The following is a 20,210-nucleotide window of genomic DNA, read 5'->3' as shown; positions in this document are numbered from 1 at the left end:
CAAGCACGAAGAAACCTTTTAATTGGTCAACAGAAGCAAATGGAGCATTCTGTCTGCTGAAATCAAGCTTTACTACTGCCCCCATACTATGCCATCCAGACCCATCCCTTCAATACATCTTGGAGGTAGATGCGTCAAATATGGCAGTAGGAGCAGTTCTCTCACAACGACCAACAAACACCTCACCTCTTCACCCAGTTGCTTTCTTCTCAAAATCATTAAGCAGCCCCGAGGTGAACTACCCAGTAGGTGAGAAGGAGTTACTAGCCATAAAACTGGCGTTAGAGAATTGGCGACATCTACTCGAGGGCACTCAATTGCCAATCCTGATATATACTGATCACAAAAACCTTCAATACCTTCAGACTAATAGAACTCTTTCCCACCGACAGGTACGGTGGTCGTTATTCTTTCTGAGATTTAATTTTTTAGTGACGTACACGCCCGCAGACAAAAATAAAAAAGCGGATGCACTTTCACGACTAACCGAGAAGGATTGTACCGAGGTTCCCTCAGTTCCTATAGTACCACTTGAACGTATTATCGGTGTCATTCGCTCCCTGAAGGAAGAGATTTTGCACAGCATAGGACTGGACTCACCTCCACCACAACTAACTACTGACGCAGAAGGCTTCCTCTACTACAACGATAAATTATACATACCCCCTACTATGCGAACCAAGATCTTGGAATTGTCGCATGATGTACCTATGGCAGGACATATGGGTATGACTAAAACTTTCAATCTACTTACTAGGCAGTTTTGGTGGCCAGACATGAAGACAACTGTAAAAAAGTTTGTTTCATCTTGTGATATCTGTGCAAGATCTAAAATTGACAACACGAAACCATAGGGGTTACTTTGTAGTTTACCGTTACCCCAGGTTCCGTGGGAAGTGGTATCCTTAGACTTCATAGTGGAACTACCACCTTCCAAAGGATTCAACACCATCTTGGTGTCAGTGGACCATCTGACCAAGATGGCACATTTCACTCCTATCCGAAAATTACCTTCATCCAAACAAACAGCGGACTTGCTTGTGAAACATGTCTTTAAGTTACATGGTATTCCAAAGACACTGCTGTCTGACCGTGGTTCACAATTCATCTCAAAGTTTTGGCTAGCTCTATGTCAGATACTACTACGTAAACTTACCTCTCCCTACCACCCTCAGACCAACGGACAGACAGAGAGAGTTAACCAGTGCATTGAACAGTATTGAACAGTATCTGCGTTGCTATACTTCGTATCTACAGGACGATTGGGCAGATCTCCTCCCGCTAGCGGAATTCGCCTATAACAACGCGACTCATAGCACTACTAAACAAAGTCCATTTTACCTAAATTATGGGTTTCATCCCACACTCCTTCCTCCACGTATCTTGCCATCAAGTAATCCAGTGGCATCTGATTATCTTGCCCAGATAAAGGATTCTCTGGGATTACTCAACAATACCATATCCCATGCTCATAGCCAACAAAAGAAGTACTACGACCTCCGTAGGAAACCCTCTCCCCAATATGCCATTGGGGATCTTGTTTGGCTTTCTACAAAAAATCTGAGATTGAAAATCCCTAGTAAAAAACTTGGACCTCTATTTCTGGGACCTTTCCCAATAGAGAAGCTTATTGGAAAAGCTGCAGTACAACTCACATTACCAACGGACCTCAAGATACATCCCATCTTCCATGTGTCGCTACTGAAGCCCCATGTTCCTAACCAAGGAATAAGGCCTACTATCTCACCTCCACCTCCTGTACAAGTGGAAGGTGGAGAAGAATTTGAGATAAAAGAAATTTTGGATTCCCGTTTCCATAGAAGAAGACTCCAGTATCTTGTACGATGGAAAAACTATGGGCCCCAAGATGACACCTGGCTGGATACCTCCGATATACATGCCCCTAGACTGATTCGCAATTTCCACTCGAAATATCCAGAAAAAACAGTTCTAGAGGCCTTCCGGAGCCGGCCTTAAGGGGGGGGTACTGTAATGTTCTGGTACCTCTGGTACCCTTGTTACCTATTTCTCTCTTACTAAATTGCGTCCCATCTTGTTATCCAAGAGACGCATACACCTTTAAGACCGGATGACATCATTGCCGAGCGCCGCTATGAGCGGCTATTTCAATCGCCGGTTTTCTCTCACTCATTGCTCGCTCAAACCACATGTTCACCGCACCTTCTCCTGTGAAGTCGGAGCTGCTGACATTTCCCTTTGCTGAACTGAAGCCGGAACCTCGCTGCTGATCCGTATCTCGCTACGGGATCACCTCTCTCTAAGGACACTGTTACTACTAACCTATCTAAGTGATAAGTACCCCACAGGGGATTCTTACTAACCAATCTCCTACTGTCATCTACTGCAATTACCAGGACTATCTGTATCTATCTATCTACTATCATCTGCATAGACAGTTAGCTCTTGGGACTACCTTCAACTATCTTTGCACTAGGTTACTCTGTCTAAGTATACTCCATCTGTGTCCTCTCACCATCTGCACTATACTTGACATCAGAACCTATCTGCTTACCATCACCTGCAACTCTCCTAATACTACTCTTAGTGTTCACCATACAATTGCCTGTCTCTCATCTAATACATTCTCATATATTCTATCCCTCCATTAAACATCTGATTGAGTATATGTATATTGCATAACAGGCTGTGCACGGTGATGAAGTCCTGAGAGTTGGATATGTTGTTCAACAGAATCTCTACAAGGCTACTGAGTGTAATAATTCTGCAGCTGTAAATCCATCCACTAACAAAAACGCATGAACGTTACAGATTTAAGCACCGGGATAGGGAGTGAGCGGAATAGATATAGGATATGTGGCAGAAGAGTCATTTTGACCGCATTGATTCTACCTAGCCCGGAGATATGACAGCGTGACCAGTCTGAAAGGTCATTTTTTAATTTTTGAATCATGGGCGGGTAATTGGCCGAGTAAAGTTTGTCTATTGTAGAGGTTAGGGAGACCCCTAAGTAGGGAATGGAATCTGAGTGCCAAGAAAAGGGAAAATGATCATTAAGGCGATCAACCGGCAAGGGGAGAGTGATATTGAGTGCTAGCGTTTTACTCATATTGACTCGCAGACCCGAAGCTGCGCCAAAGGCTTCAAGAAGGGAGACTATATTAGGGAGGGAAATCTAATGGGACTTTTTAGGTGAAGTTATACCCTCTTACAACTTAGTACTAATAAAATCACCTAATTGCATTTGTGCAAATTATAAAATCCATTGAAATTGTATTATGCATATTCTGTACATATTGGCACATCGTTCGAACCTCCAACCCAGGTCCATCAGCTCTAATTATATCATACTGTTTTGAAATGTATTCCAAAATTGATTAAATTCATTATTTTCCTCTAAATTCTACACACAATACCCCATAATGACAACGTGAAAGAAGTTTGTTTGAAATCTTTGCAAACTTATTAAAAATGAAAAAAAATCACATGTACATAAGTATTCACAGCCTTTGCCATGGCACTCAAAATTGGGTTCAGGTTCATCCTGTTTCCACTGATCATCCTTGATATGTTTCTACAACTTGATTGGAATCCACCTGTGGTAAATTTAGTTGATTGGACATGATTTGGTAAGGCACACACCTGTCTATATAAGATCCCACAGTTAACAGTACATGTCAGAGCACAAACCAAGCCATAGAGGCCAATGATTTGTCTGTAGACCCCCTGAGACAGGATTGTATTGAGGCACAGATCTGGGGAAGGGTACAGAAAGATTTCTGCAGCAATGAAGGTCTCAATGAGCACAGTGGCCTTCATCATCGGTAAATGGAAGACATTTGGAACCACCAACACCCTTCCTACAGCGGGCCGCCCGGCAAAACTGAGCAATCAGGGCAGAAGGGCCTTAGTCAGGGAGGTGACCAAGAACCCGATGGTCATTCTGACAGAACTCCAGCATTTCTCTGTGGAGAGAGGAGAACCTTCCAAAAGAACAACCATCTCTGCAGCACTCCACCAATCAGGCCTGTATGGTAGAGTGGCCAGGCAGAAGCCACTCCTCAGTAAAAGGCACATGAGAGCCCACCTGGAGTTTGCCAAAAGGCACCTAAAGGACTCTCAGACCATGAGAAACAAAATGCTCTGGTCTGATAAAACAAAGAGTGAACTCTTTGGCCTGAATGGCAAGCGTCATGTCTGGATGAAACCAGGCACCGTTCATCACCTTACCATTACCATCCCTACAGTGAAGCATGGTGATGGCAGCATCATGCTGTGGGGATGTTTTTCAGCTGCAGGAACTGGGAGACTGGTCAGGATTGAGGGAAAGATGAATGCAGCAATGTACAGAGACATCTTTGATGTAAATCTGCTCCAGAGCGCTCTGGACCTCCGACTGGGGGAAGGTTCATCTTCCAACAGGACAACGACCCTAAGCACATGCCAAGAAAAGCAGAGTGGCTACGGGACAACTCTGTGAATGTCCTTGAGTGGCCCAGCCAGAGCCCAGACTTGAAGCTGATTGAACGTCTCTGGAGAGATCTGAAAATGGCTGTGCACTGACTCTCCCCATCCTACCTGATGGAGCTTGAGAGGCTTGAAAAAAAAAGAAGAATGGAAGAAACTGCCCAAAAATAGGTGTGCCAATTTGTAGCATCCAACTCAAAAAGACTTGAGGCTGTAATTGGTTCCAAGGGTGCTTTAACAAGATGGCGACCGGGACGGCTGCGTTAGTGAGGTGCTCTGCTGCCGAGGGGAGTCTTTTATCCTGTTTCACTGACCTGTCCCACTAGCTATCTCCCATTCTTCTTGCTGATGCTATCCTGCGGGACATGACATGTGGTAGAAATCAATCCGAGCCTCGGAAACATAGTGCAGCACCAACTAAGCCTGACGGAGCAGCCACGCACGTGGCGGAGGTCGGCAATATGGCGACTCAGGTAGAGGACCCTGAGCCTGCTCTGACAGAACAGGCGAGCTTCATGGCAATTATGCAGGCAATAACAGGCTGTCACAATGCTCTTATAGCTAAGATAGACTCACTACAGATGGAGGTGGGTCTATTGAAGAGAGATATTGTCACGGAACCATGAACCAGACGTACAACAACAGATAAGTGAAAATAAGAAGGCTTTATTGAAAATCAAGCTGTAAAGCAAAAGTCCAAACGGATGGCGAAACCGAGGCAGAGTCCTTGCGAAGCCAGAGATCAGGAACCAGGAGGGTAGTCAGACGAAGCCAGGATCAGGAACCAGCAGGGTAGTCAGACGAAGCCAGGATCAGGAACCAGCAGGGTAGTCAGACGAAGCCAGGATCAGGGACCAGAAGCAGCAGCAGTCTTAGAAGCATGTGAACACAGGAGGACCAAGCAAGGAACTGAAGCCACAGACCTCCTATATATATGAGCTAGGCATCCAGCTCCTCCCAGTGGGAAGGAGGAGCCGCAGGGTGGGAGGCTACAAGAAACCCAGAAACCAAGATGGCCGCCAGCACATGTCAAACGAAGGAGAACAGCAAGAAGGTAAGACCATGACAGATATGGATAAGGTCCAGGGCCGCCTACTAGAAGCAGAGCGCAGGATTGGGAGTATTGAAGACGCCTTAAGAGATCACATGGCTTTGCTACACACTCTCCAAACAAAGGTAAAGGCCCTTGAATCTAAAGCGGAGGTTGCCAAAAACTGCCGCAACAACCTTGGTAACAACCTCCGTATTGTAGGATTACCTGACAAGGCTGAGGGTAATGATCCGAGTTTACTGAACCTCTCCTATGTTCCCTGTTCCCGCAAGCTGCTTTCTCCTCATTTTTTTTGGTGGAAAGGGCTCAAAGACTGCCGTCCACTAGAGGCCCTGTTGTAACACCTTCACGCACGTTTATATTTTGCCTATTGAATTTTCAGGATAGGGATCTGATACTAAGCGAGGCGTGCAAACTGGATGTTATCCATTTTGAAGCTGGCAAGTTGATGTTCTTCCCAGACTTCTCCATAGATACCCAGAAGCTACACGAATCCTTTGACATGGTAAAGCAATCCCTCCGCCAAAAAGAGGAATGAATGAATAACATGCTATGTTATTCCCGATTGGTCTAAGAGTCCAGGATGGAGAATCTGTCCGATTTTTTTTCATCGCCAGATGAAGCCTCCCAGTGGATCAACACACTACCGAGACCGTGACCTGCCTTTTTCTTTGTTTTGCCCAACGGGGTAAGCTATGAGGATGTCTGCAAAATATGCTTCAGGCTGAATTTTAGACTTGTGGCTCCTTGGGATCATGGTGAAAGTTTCCCATACACAATTTTGTCTGTTACAACCTAGGGGCTGATTTAGGAGGTGGACTATAACCTCTGCCTGTTCTAATAGCCTAAGAAGTCCTGCTATTCTTCTGGAGAAGAAAGTCTCTTTTTTGACTTACACAGATAGCCAGGACTCTGGCTGCAGATACCCAAGTGTTCTTTCTATAATGTGTCTCTGAGCTATGCAAATCTCTGCCTTGTAAAGAGAGAGACCCTTTTCACTCACTGGATACTTTGAGGTCATATTCCAGCTGGAATTAAAGTGGAGTTCCACCCATGTTTAATAAATTGGATTACATAGATGTATGTAATCCCCTTTAAAACAATTTTTACCAATGGAAAGTTTTTTTTGTTGCTAGTAAATACCTTATTTTCTGCTTTATTTATCGTCTTCTCACTTCCGGGTCCGGTCAGCGATTACGTCATTCGGCGATTCGCAGTGTGTGCTGGGATGTATCTCAGGGCATGAAATCTTGCATTATTTTATAGGAGAAGAGCTGCACTGCGTGCTCTGCCCCGCCTTCACCCCGCCTCCTCTCAGTGAGCTCAGTGAGGATATAATGCTTTCAGTCCTCGCTCACTGAGAGGAGGCGGGACGGAGGTGGGGCGGAGCACGCCTCAATACAATACATACAGTACAGCTCACTGAGTGGAGGTGGGGCGGAGGCGGGACAGAGCACGCAGTACATCTCGTCTCCTGTGTAATAATGCGAGATTTCATGCCCTGAGATACATCCCAGCACACACTGCGAATCGCCGAATGACGTAATCGCCGACCGGACCCAGAAGTGAGAAGAGGATAAATAAAGCAGAAAATAAGGTATTTACTAGCAAAAAAAAAAAACTTTCCATTGGTAAAAGTAGTTTTAAAGGGGATTACATACATCTAAAGTCACTAAAATGGGTGGAACTCCACTTTAAGTGTTATAATTATGATCTGCCTGCATTCCATTTGTTTTTGACAACTCTTATGTGCCCCCGGCCTAGGTTTTGGCCGGGTGAAGGGACTGAGGATTTTTCCCTATGTTCGACAATGGCTGCGTCTCGTCCAGGAAACCTGAGTTTTTTCTGATTAAACTCCCTCAGATTGTTGGTTGTTATCTGTTCATGTCCTCAGTTAGTTGATAACCATGGTTAGTTTGAGGTATGAATTGCTGGCTCTTGTTTTCTGGGACAGTACGGGGTGGGTGAGGGGGGGGAAGAATTGGTGTTTCTTTTTCCTTTTTTTATTTTGAGTTTTTTATTTTTCAAATTTGGGACTGGAGCTCATTGTGTAACATCTTTATACGGATAAACTATGCTAAGGTCACTGTAACCATTGACAAGATTAAGCTCTCTGAGACTAACTGAGAGGTCTCTGGAGGTCCAGATGCAGGCTTGGATAGAGTTGTGAGTTTACTATTACCCTTATCATGGCCTCCTTAACTATACTGTTTTCTGAGGCCTAAATTCCAAAATGAAACGCTCCCTAGTGTTTGCATTTGTGAAGTCCTATTGCCCGGACATTTTCATCTTTCAAGAGACGCATCTGACAGGTAGTAGGATTCGTAGTCCTAAAAAAACCCTGGGTGGGCTACTATTATCATGCTACCTATTCCACATATGCTCGATGGGTAAGCATCCTTATTCGAAAGTCACTGTCCTTTACACTTCTGGACCGTCATCTGAACCCTGAGGGAAAATTTGTATTAGTACATGTAGTTATTGATAATGTACCTATGTTAATAGTGGACCTTTATATCCCTCCGCCTGCTACTTTTGCTTCACTTACTAAACTAACTCAAATGTTGGCTAAATACTCCCCTACTGATATTTTACTTGCTGGGGGATTTCAATATGACTCCATGTCCGCATCTAGATAAATTATTGTCTGATGTGAACATGGACTCTCCATTGGGTAAATGGACATCCACATTTATTTTACTGACGTATGGCGTTGGGAAAAACCCACGCCTTAGAAGGTACATTTGTCACTCAACTACCTATGCCACAATGTCCCGTATAGATCTTATTTACTGTCAGTAACCAGGTATTATCCTAGGATACAGGAAGTTTCTATCCTCCCTAGGGGGATTTCTGATCATGCCCCGCTGTTGCTAAGGTTGAATTGCTTCTGAGAACCATGTGTGGCACTTTTCCGGATATTGGATCTCTGATATCTGGGTGGAACCTCTGTTGGCAGGAGCAGTGAAGGACTATTAGCTGCAAAATCACAACACTGCTAACCCGAAAGTAGTCTGGGAAGACTTCAAGGCCTATGTGTGAGGCCAATACCAAGTGACTATAGGCTCGGCTCAGAGGCACTCTGTTGAGGCGCTGTCTACAGCAGAGGCTAGGGTTGGAGACTTGGAAACTCGTTATTCTGAATTGGGTGATAGAGGGATATACAATGACTGGCAGGTGGCGCTGCGTGAGATTTCCCTTCTTAGAGTAGCATCAGCCACGAAGCAGCTGCTATATCAATCTCAGAGGATATTTGAACAGGGGGAGAGGACAGGAAGGCTGCTGGCCAGTGGTGGCCCATCCATTAGGGGCGCAGAGGCACTGCCCCCCCTATACATGCATCCGGCCCCCTAATCTACATGCAGGGTGCCGGATGCATGGATTCCAATAGGGGATTTTTTTTTTTATTTTTAAGCACGTGATTAGAGCCAGAGGCTCTAATAGGCTTCAAAAAAGGGTGGGCTCAGGGCGCAGAGCATGGTGTGTTGTTTTGTCTGCCTGCTGGCCGGGCCATCCTTCCATCCGTTAGGAGAAGGGGGGTGGTGCATTGGTTTGCTGCCCAGAATTACCGAGCACCAGCCGCCACTGCTGTTGGCATGGTTGTCCAAGGAATAATCCTTATCTAGCCACATTGCATTCATTAAGGATGTGGATGGAACGCTGTTGACAGATCCGAAAGACATAAACGCTTGCTTTGCAAAGTATTATGTAGACCTGTACTCCTCTACTTCTGCTCAAGACTCTGAAGGACTGGAATTCTTTTTGGGTAGTGTTGATTTCCCGGTTCTCTCCGATCAGGCTCGACAGATGCTTGATGCTCCAATCACTTTGAACGAAATACAAAGATCGTTCCAGATGGAGAAGAAAACCCCAGGTGATGACGGTCTCCCCTAGGAGTTCTATAAATGCTATAGTGACCCCCTTGTTGATAAACTGCGAGAGATGCTGGTGGCATCTCTGGAGACCTCCACTCTTCCTCCATCAATGCAACGTGCTATTATAGTTGTGGCAAAACTGTGTAAGGATTTAGAGTTATGCTCCTCGTATTGCCCTATATCCCTCCTGTATGTAAACACTAAGATACTTACTAGAGTGTTGACAACTCATTTAAATAAAGTGATACTTTCCCTAATCCACAGATATCAAACAGGCTTCATGCCCGGTAAGGGTTCAGATATCCTTCTGCGACAGTTGCATACTATAATTGCCCATGCTGGGAGGTCTGAGATTCCGGGGCTGGTGGCTTCGCTGGATGGAGAAAAGCCCTTTGACTCAGTGGAGTGGGACTACTTATAAATGGTGTTGTGTAAATTTGGTTTTGACCCCAATTTCATCTCATGGATGCAAACACTGTACTCAGATCCTACAGCTAGAGTGGGAACAAATAATATTCTGTCTGAGTCTTTCCCACTCCACCGAGGAACGCGACAGGGGTGTCCACTCTCCCCGGGCCTCTTAGCCATTGAACCCCTCGCATAATCATCAGATCATCTCCCGGTATTCAGGGCATACAGATTAGACTGCTGATGGAAAAAGTGTAGCTTTTTGCTGATGACACCCTATTATATCTTCAGGATGACCAACAATCCTTAGCTGTGGCCCTGGAGATTATACATTTTTCAGTTCCTTTTCAGGTATTAGAATAAATTGGGGTAAGTCTATATTATTTCCCTTGGTCCCTACAGCGATCCCCCCAAACCCGCAGGCTCCATTGGAATGGGTATCCTGGTTCAAGTAACTGGGAATCCAGAATTAAAGTGACCTTTCCAAATATTTGTTGGAAAAATTATAACCCATGCTACATCACTTTGCACAAAAATGTGGAATTTGGAAGTCCCTCCCTCTTACTATAGTAGGGAGGGTGAATCTGGTTAACATGTCCTAACTTCCCAAATTTTTATATATTTTTAGACAGACCCCTGTAACGGTGCTTAATGCAATTTTCCTGAAACGTGAATGGATCATTACACCTTTTATCTGGGCGGGTAAAGTCCCCAGGCTGGTGAAAACTACTTTACAACTACCTTTGACTGAGGGAGGCCTAGCCTTGCCAAGTTTTAAGAAGTATTATTGGGCCACGTTTTTGGTAACGGTGCAGTGGTGGCTCAAGCAACTTAAAACCAATCTGGCGGTCAATCTAGAGACGGCACTCTTGGGGTCTTTTTCAGAGCTCATTAATCTGTTCTATAGGGGTCCTTGGTCTAATCCTAACATCACTCTTCCTATGAAGACCATTATATTTATTTGGAGACGGGTTACTAAGGCGCTGGGCGAGCCCCAAACTGTATTGCCCCATACTCCGCTATGGGGGTAACCCCAATCTATCCCATCTCTAAACTGTCCTGGATCCACAGGTGTGGGCTGGGTGCATTATCAGGACCTCTGGGGGGGGCAGTTGTTGCTTGGAGGGATCTACTTTTAAGGGTGGGATCTATTGTCGATGGCTGCAGGATGATCTATTGTTGCTAGCAGGGGTCTGTTTTTCCTGGGGTAGATCCATTGTTACTGTGGGGGTATTTTGTTGCCAGGGATCTATTGTTTCTGGGGGAATCTATTTGTCACTAAAGGGGGGTATTGTTTCTGGGGGGTAGGTGGGCTTTTTCTGGCTGCATGGGAACTATTTTACTGCTTTTCTTGTTATCATTAACAAATTACATCCAAATTACTTAGCATCACAAAATGATACTCAGTTCTGTTTTCTCTAAAAGGGGCAGTACTAGGAGGAGGGTAGGGGGTGGAAGTAAGGGACAATGCTGGGAGGTGGATAGGCTGCAGAGACAAGGGGTGACTCAAAAGGAGGTAGTACTGTACCTGCACCTATTTTCTGAGAAAAAAAAAGCCCTGGGCTTGGAAGGAAGCCTGTACTGATTTAGAATGGAAATTCACTGATTTAAAAGAAGAAGCATGTAGCTAGTGAAGTCAGAGAAGAAACAGAAACCCTAATTCACACACTTGTTCTGGTTCAGCTGCTCAGAAAATATTTTAGCCTTTGGGTCAAAGCAACAAAACATACTTGTTCCAGGTTAGTAACCAGTTATTTGAAACAAGGAGTGACAGCTCTGAAGCTGTTTTGTCTAAAATGGCAACTTCCATATTAATATTCTTTCATTTTAAATCCCAACTCCAAGTTTCTCCCCACAGTATTCCCTACTGTGTTCCTGGAAGTATATGTTATACTTTTTTTTCTTCCTTCTTCAGATTTCTTCAGGTTGGTCAGGTGACATGTAGATTCCTCTTTTTCTTGGGGGGCAGTCCTCATGATTCATTATATGAAGTGCAATGCCCTTGGTCTTCCAAGGTGAAAAATACTGAGTGGCATTCATCCTAGAGGACTGTGGACATCTAGTGGTGGAAATTGTAGTCAGGGTTTTTTTTTTTTTTTTTTTAATTGTGTTTCAAAAAAAAGTTTGGCTTCAAAATTCAGTGAAATGCAACCCATTAGCCTACATAAGTTAACAAGAGCCCAGAAATATTTCACTATGTTCTTTTCATAATGTTTCTAACAATCAAAAAAATGCAGTTATAAACCTCTTTATAAAAAAGCCATCAGTAAATTGCCATATACAGTGGACAGCTGCCAAGAGGATTAACAATTTGCATTCTAACCCATACAGGTTAAGGTCAAGAATGGCTGCATTCGCCATGTCTAGGTGACAGGTACACTTTTATACTGAACAGCCAATCATTAGACATTGTTGAAATAATTCTTTAGGCTTCATTCACAGTACTGTGGCTTTTATTCGGCTTCCAATGCACTATAATGAATGAGGAACACATGAAAAATTCAGCACATTCCCTCCCATGGCTCTTTTATAAATGTTCATGCATTGTACAAATGATTCTTATTTCCTGAGTCAATAGAATATATGTCAAAAAATGGAGCTAAGACCTTTTATTTTAAAGTGAAACTGGAAAGTATTTTCTAAGAATCTGTTTTATGATTTAATGGAACATTATTTTATTATATTTGACGTTCTATTCTGTTTTGTTTTTCTCTACATACTTGTCATTTCATCCATGAAACTATTTAAAGCCCAATTCCAGCTTGGTCCAAACTAAAATGTTGAAAATACCATACTTACTAGTTCTTTGGCACTGTACCCAACACACTTACTGTTCCAGTGCCACACTTCTTCCAGGTTGAATGATGCCCAGCAATAATAACTCACTTCCTGCAAGGCCAGGGTGTCAGGGCTCCACCCCTGCCCCGGACTAATAGGCGATTTCTGCAGAGAGCTGTGCTTCTTTCTGCAGCATTTAGGATCTGTCATCTGCTCAAGGAAGAAGAGAATGTGAAAAGAACCTGTGACCAGACCAAAGACACCTGGAAAAAAGGTATAGGGTGCCATATCAGGGTACAGGGCAACCTGGGAATAGGGAGGTAGAAACTCTGATGAGGACACGGATGTGGGGGAGACTCTGATAGGGACACAGATGTGGGGGAGACTCTGATGGGGACACAGATGCAGAGGAGACTCTGATGGGGACACAGATGCAGAGGAGACTCTGATGGGGACACAAATGTGGGGGACACTCTGATGGGGACACAGATGTGGGGGGGGGACTCTGATAGGGACACAAATGTGGGGGGAAGACTCTGATAGGGACACAGATGTGGGGAAATTTCTGATAAGGAAAAAGATGTGGAAGGAGATTCTGATAGGGACAGTGAAGTTAAGGACTCTCTGATGGGGACACAGATGTGGGGAAGACTGTGATGGGAACACAGATGTGGGGGAGACTGCGATGGGGACACAGATGTGGAAGGAGACTCTGATTGGGAAACAGATCTGCAAGGAGGCTCTTATGAGGACACAGATGTGCAGAAAGTCTCTGATGGGGACACAGATGTGCAAGGAGTCTCTGATGGAGACACAGATGTGAAGAAGACTGTGATGGGGACACAGGTGTGGGGGGGACTGTGATGGGGATACAGATGTGGGGGTGACTGTGATGGGGACACAGAGGTGGAAGGAAGGAGGCTCTGATGGGGACACGGATGTGCAGCAAGTCTTTGATGGGGACACAGGTGTGCAAGAGCTTGTTCACACTTGGCATTTCTAATGCTTAATAAACGCTCCTATAGCGTTAGCATGGGCATTAGACTAGCGTTAATGAGCTTTAGTATGGAAGTTAGACTGGCATTTTACAAGCTTTAATCTTAACACCCCACAACCGCACTGCAGCTGCCTGCCAGAGAGTTTTCGAAGCATTAACATAGATTTGAATGGGAGGTTTTGAAAGGCATTAGACACCTCCTGATTCGACATGAGGCTTCAATTTTGAAGCAACACAGCACTAACGCATCATGCCTCTCAAACGCCTGCTTTTAATGCCATTGTAAACTTAGCCCAAGGAGTCTCTGATAGGGACACTGCTGTGCAAGGAGTCTATAATGGAGACACAAATGTGGAAGGAGCCTCTGCTGGGGACACAGATGTGAAAGGAGACTGTGATGGGGACACAGATGTGAAAGGAGACTCTGATGGGGACACAGATGTGCAGAAAAGCTCAGATGGGGACATAGATATAAAGGGGGAATCTGAGGGAGACACAGATGTAAGGAGAGAATCTGAGGGGGACACAGATGTAAGGAGTGAATCTGAGGGAGACACAGATATAAAGGGGGATCTCTAATAGAAACTGATGTAAAAGGGGAAGAAGGGCAAGAAAGCCAGTCTCCATTCTAATTCATCCCAAAGGTGTTCTATCAGGTTGAGGTCAGGACTCTGTGCAAGCCAGACAAGTTCCTCCACCCAAACCCGTTCATCTATGTCTTGAAGGACCTTGTTTTGTGCACTGGTGCAAAGTCATGTTGGAACAGGAAGGGGCCATCCAAAACTGTTCCCACAAAGTTGGGAGCATGAAATTGTCCAAAATGTCTAGGTATGCTGATGCCTTAAGAGTTCTCTTCTCGAATTAAGGAGCCAAGCCCAACCCCTGAAAAACAACCCCACACCATAATCACCCCTTCACCAAATGATTTAGAAAAGTGCACAAAGCAAGTTTTGGTTTAGGTACCTGCTCCCACTTCCTGCATCCTACCTTTGCTCGCAACCCTCTTGAGGCATGTCACAGGTCCCATGAGGCTGCAGGACCACACAGCACAGTGTGGCTAATGCTTGCGCAGTGGGTTGCTGACTGTGATGCTGCAAGGAGCCACAGCCGACTTCCCACACTAAACAGGAGACCCGAAGATCTGGCCAGGTAAAGGTGGTGTTGGATCCTTGGACAGGTAAGTGTCTTTTAACAAAACTCAGCTGCTATAGTATTTGTAGTTAAGGACTTTTAGTTTTTTTACATACAGCCTGATGATCCTCTTTAAATCTAAAATTCGCCTAAATTCAAACCTCTGGACAGTTTTTACAGTATACAGAATTGGGAACACTAGAAGGCAGTGGTACTCAACCTTATTGATATCAGGGCCAAGTGAATTCTTCCAAATTGTACACTTCTCAACAGGAAAAAAAAAGGTTAATACTTACACAATAAAGCTGCAAAAATATGTATTGAAATGCTGGAAGGCTCTGGATGGGGATGGGTGTCACTATGAGGGAATGGGGTTCTGGAAGGAGTTCAAGGACTTTGCAGATAACTTACTACCCCTGTAGGGGATGACATTTCTGGAAGTGGCTGGGCTCCCTCGAGTAGACTGGGAGCTTTGCAGGGGCACTGACAGGTTGTGAGGCACAGTAGGATACTGTGGGAGATTGGGGGCAGTGTTGGGGGGGGGCACTGTGGGAGGAACAGGGTCACAGTTGAGGACTCTCAGGGAGCCGAGCTTGCACTGTAGTGGGGTTGCAGGGCACTGTTGGCAATTACAGGAGTTTGGGGGCACTATGGTAGTTGGGTGCCAATATGGTAGTATGGGGGATCTGCAGCTGGCTGAAAAACTGGTCAGGCAGGGGGCCATGGCCCGGTGGTTGAGAAGCACTACTCAAAGGTGTGTGGTAACATTCAAAACTCATGGTGGGTAGAAAAAGAGTCAGGATCTATTGTAGAACCTTCTCACCAATAAATTAACTCCATTAATAACTCCATTGAACACTCTGTCGATAACTAAAATGCAAATTCTGGCTGCACCGAACCTTTAATAATCAAATGAATGCATAACCTGTGAATGGTGTGGTATTCAACATTCAGCTTTACCACAGCACTATTATTAGAAGGTGTTGTCAGCAGCAGATACATTACTGTGTATTGCTGTCAGTGAGAAGGTTCAGTGCTGAATTAGATGCTATTCTCTGATTTTATCATTATGTGTCTGACATTCTTTCTCTAGCCTTAATGAGCATTGTCTACCACTGTGAGACACTTTATGACTCTCCTCCTCTCCTTCCCCTCATTATATACTAACTGATTTTCTTTTCTGCATCCTGGTATCCCTTGAGGCCACCAATCCTGGCATTATATGTCTGTTTTCTTATAAGACATACAGTATAATAATGGTGATGCATCCAGCGAAGCAAAGTGCGATAAATACCTGGTTTTCTCTGAATATATTTGTACGAAGCTATGCTTTTTTTTTTTGGGTAAAGATCTGGTGCCCACCCTGAAGTCCTTTATTAAATATTGTGCAACCCTGGACCCCAAGCAGCCAATAGTCAGTGTTTTCTTGCTTACTTGTGATCAGAGTGCGCAGTGTTGGGGCAAGGTCATCCAAAGTTGCCACAGTGCAACCCCCCACCCCCATTCATGATATGTAAGCTTAGGTGATCCTACACCTAGCAGTCACTTACTTGTTAAAATCACTGCCGCTGTCATTTCTCCTGTGAGCCTAACAACAGAAGGAAGGTTCCCCCATCCCTACAGTAAACCATTGCGCCCAGGGTAACCACCCCTCCTGCTCACCCCTTATCGATGCCACGAGAGCATGAACTGGAACAGTACAAGAAGTGATTGTGGACTGTAGCTTTGCTTCATATGACCTGTGAAGTAGAGAAAACCCGGGAAAGCTTACCTTCACTCTATCTTGTGTTCTGTACTACTCAGGAAGACAGTGCTCTTTATGCATTCGTAGCACCCTACGGGTAGGTGCTAGGCAAATGTATAGTGGGCCTTGTCTGCATAACAGCAGGGTCATGATTTCTTTTTGTCAGGGTGTCATGGCTTCCAGGTGTGCCCGCTGAGAGGGGAGTCTCCCCACTGGTTCCTGTGAGAGGCTTCTCATAGAGTAGTGGAGGAAACCCAATCAGGGGACACATTCAGGCTTGTAACTACCCCAGAAGGCATATTATGCCACAAGGGATTCTAGGAGTGGGTATAAGTTTGAGGGAAGTGCGTGGCATGGTGTCTTTGGCGGGAGCAGAGTCCCAGGAGGGAGAGAACGGCTGTCTTTCCTCCTGTCTGAGGAAGCGGATGTCTTGGGGTGTTGCCTGAGAATCCAGAGAGTGCTGAGTTGAGCAGAGGGGGATCCGGTGTGCCGAGAACTAGCGGAGAGCGAGAGGGGTTCAGTCCCAGGAAAACCTACACAGGTTGTGAGTACTGAGGATTGCCCCTGGGGGTCTGCCCGAAGTGTTGGAGGGGACCACTCCGGAGAAGGTTCTAGGATCCAGTTCTCAGCTAGCTGGAAAGTGGGTACCTAGGTTGAGGACCCTGAAGTGACAGAGGGGGTACCTAGTCAGGGGACCCTGAAGAGACAGAAAAGGGGGCATCTGCAGTTTGGGCCCTGAAGAGACAGTGTGCAGTGTCTTAGTTGACAGTTGCAGCCATACAGGATTTCACAACAGTCTACCTCATGCCAGTGCAAGGCTGGAGGAAGAAGTTAGTGACTTTGCAGTAAAGCAGTGTTTGTAATAATGGTAGTGAAGGGTGTTGGCGCTACTTCTAATATATGTTGGTATATTGACACTGGTATGTGATAACATGTCTATTGCAATATATGATAAATATAACAACACACTTACAGCATATATGTACGGCATACAATATAATAAAGCTGTAAAGTGCTCTCGTGCTCAGTGCCACAGATATATGATATATAAATAAATCCTGTGAAAGTGAATCCTTGTAAGGTACCAAAAATATACGTAAATAATTACTTAAATATAATAAATATATAAAGTGCTGCAGTGTCACACCTGTGAAAAAACTTGCTATAAAGGTACAAAGTAAAATCAATAAATATGGTATAGTGCTACAGTGTTCAAAAAATAAATAGATAAATATAAATTAATATATATAAAATATCTCCGAAAGTCCCAATACTAAGTGCTGAGATGGGCTATCATCCACATTAAAGTGCTATAGTGCCAAAGTAATCCAAAAATAAATCTAGGTGTTGACTGTTCGTGATCTTTAGTGATTGTGATATGCCAAGTTTATGAGAAGCAAAAAGAAGAAGTGAGACGGTGATGCTGTGTTTATCTCTTACTTGGCTGTGCTCTGTGCAGTGATGCAGTGCCCCTATAAGAATTGCACTCACCGCAATGCTTTCCCCTGTGAAAGGGGTAGCAAACTCTGCACAGCAGTATTGGTGATCCGGGAGATCCTGCGATTATCCCTCTACAGATTCCAGCCGGTCTATGGTCCTGGTACTGGTCCTGGTGTATATGGATATCTCCACGCTAACCCTCGGGCCCTTCCTGGTATTTCCGGGGTGTCTCATATGGTGCCCTACATGAAGGAGAATAGACCGACCATAGTGTAGTAGTTTTAACACGTATTTTAATAAATAAATATCCACTTACAGTTTAGATTTGGTAACTGGGTTTCAATGCGTTGCAATGGATGGAACCACACTAGCGGAAGTGACAGAGTGACGCACGATCCAGCTTGACGCGTTTCGTCAGCATTGGCGTCATCAGGGGCCCTGATGACGTCAATGCTGACGAAATGCATCGAGATGGATCGTGCGTCACTCTGTCATTTCCGCTAGTGTGGTTCCGTCCATTGGAACGCATTGAAACCCGGACATCCGGTTTGCATGTTCACCAAGCGGTATCGCTGTTTGCACCAAATCTAAACTGTAAGTGGATATTTATTTATTAAAATACGTGTTAAAACTACTACACTATGGGTGGCACATATATATATATATATATATATATATATATATATATCAATGAATATAAAAACTCTTCACACCCCAGTTAAAATGTAAGGTTTCTGTGATGTAAAAAAAGAGACAAAGATATATCATTTCAGAACTTTTTCCACCTTTAATGTGACCTATAAACTGTAAAACTCAATTGAAAAGCAAACTGAAATCTTTTAGGGAGAAAGTAAAAATAAAGAACTAAAATAATGTGGTTGCATAAGTGTGCACATCTTCTTATAACTGGGGATGTAGCTGTGTTCAGAATTAAGCAATCACATTCAAACTCATGTTAAATACATGTCAGTACACTGTAAGGTTCTGGCACTCTCAGTGCCTCCTATCACATCATTTCCGGGTGCGTTCCATCTACCTAGATAGATGAAGCACATATAGGTGTGTTTCCCTTTAAGAGTGCTGACATCATCATGAGGCGCCGGACTGAACAGCTATTTAAATCAGCAGCTTTCACTCACATGTGTTCGTTCAACCTGCTTTGTGCCTTGATGCTAACCTGTCTTGAAGCTCTCATGCTTGCAAGCATACCTCGCTGTCGGAACCACGCTGCGCTGATCCCTGTATCCCGCTACCGGATCATCCGCTCTTGTCGAACCTCTCCTCTGCTACATTGCTACTAGTGATAAGTACCCCACAGGGGAAACCTCAATAACCTTCATACTAAAGCTTACACTGTCTAGCTCTGCATACTAAGGACTGTTACTACATCTGCACTATCTAGATTGCTAGCTCTTGAGCCTACTATCATCTGCTCTTGCACTGGGTTAGTCTCTCCTGTATGTCATCTGCTATCCTATCATCTACTACCATACATGATTGCTAACCTATCTGCATCCCACCTGTTACTATCTCATTCTCAAGAACATTCCTCTCAAGTGTCTGTCACCTATCGTCTCTACTCAACCTGTCTCTTCAGCCTATCACCTCTATACTACTATATACATAGATCACTCCAGGAACTTCTTATTGAGTGTGTGTATTTACTTGCTGAATTGAGATCATCCACACATGATGAGTCTTTGGGAGTTGGGATTGGTGTCTCAGCGTTTCTCTACATGACTACTGAAGTGGAATATTTCTGCAGCTGTAAATCCACATCATACATAAAACGCAGGAGCGTTACATACACACCCACCATCATTTAAAGTGCCTCTGATTAACCCCAAATAAAGTTCAGCTGTTCTAGTAGGTCTTTCCTGACATTTTCTTAATCGCATCCTACAGCAAAAGCCATGGTCTGCAGAGAGCTTCCAAAGCATCAGAGGGATCTAATTTTTAAAAGGTATCAGTCAGGAGAAAGGTACAAAAGAATTTCCAGGGCATTAGATATACCATGGAACACAGTGAAGACAGTCATCATCAAGTGGAGAAAATGTGACACAACAGTGACATTACCAAGAACTGGACATCCCTGTAAAATTGATGAAAAGACAAGAAGAAAAGTGGTCAAGATGCCTACAGCAACATTAAAGGATCTGCAGGAGAGGGGGCGTGACCGGATGTAGAGCGGACCAGACGTGCCTGCCTGGAGCTCCGGGGACCCTGACTAATCCTTCGTTTCTCTCATCCTTCACCCCGCTTCTGCCTGCCGTTACCGGACCTGTGGAGGGTCGGGACACCCGTGGGCTACGTCCGACATGCCCGGGAAGGGCAAATCCG

This window comes from Pelophylax lessonae (genome assembly GCF_965119305.1).
Source record: "Pelophylax lessonae genome assembly, chromosome: 5".
NCBI classification, from domain to species: domain Eukaryota; kingdom Metazoa; phylum Chordata; class Amphibia; order Anura; family Ranidae; genus Pelophylax; species Pelophylax lessonae.
Note: the sequence above shows the minus strand (reverse complement) of the source record.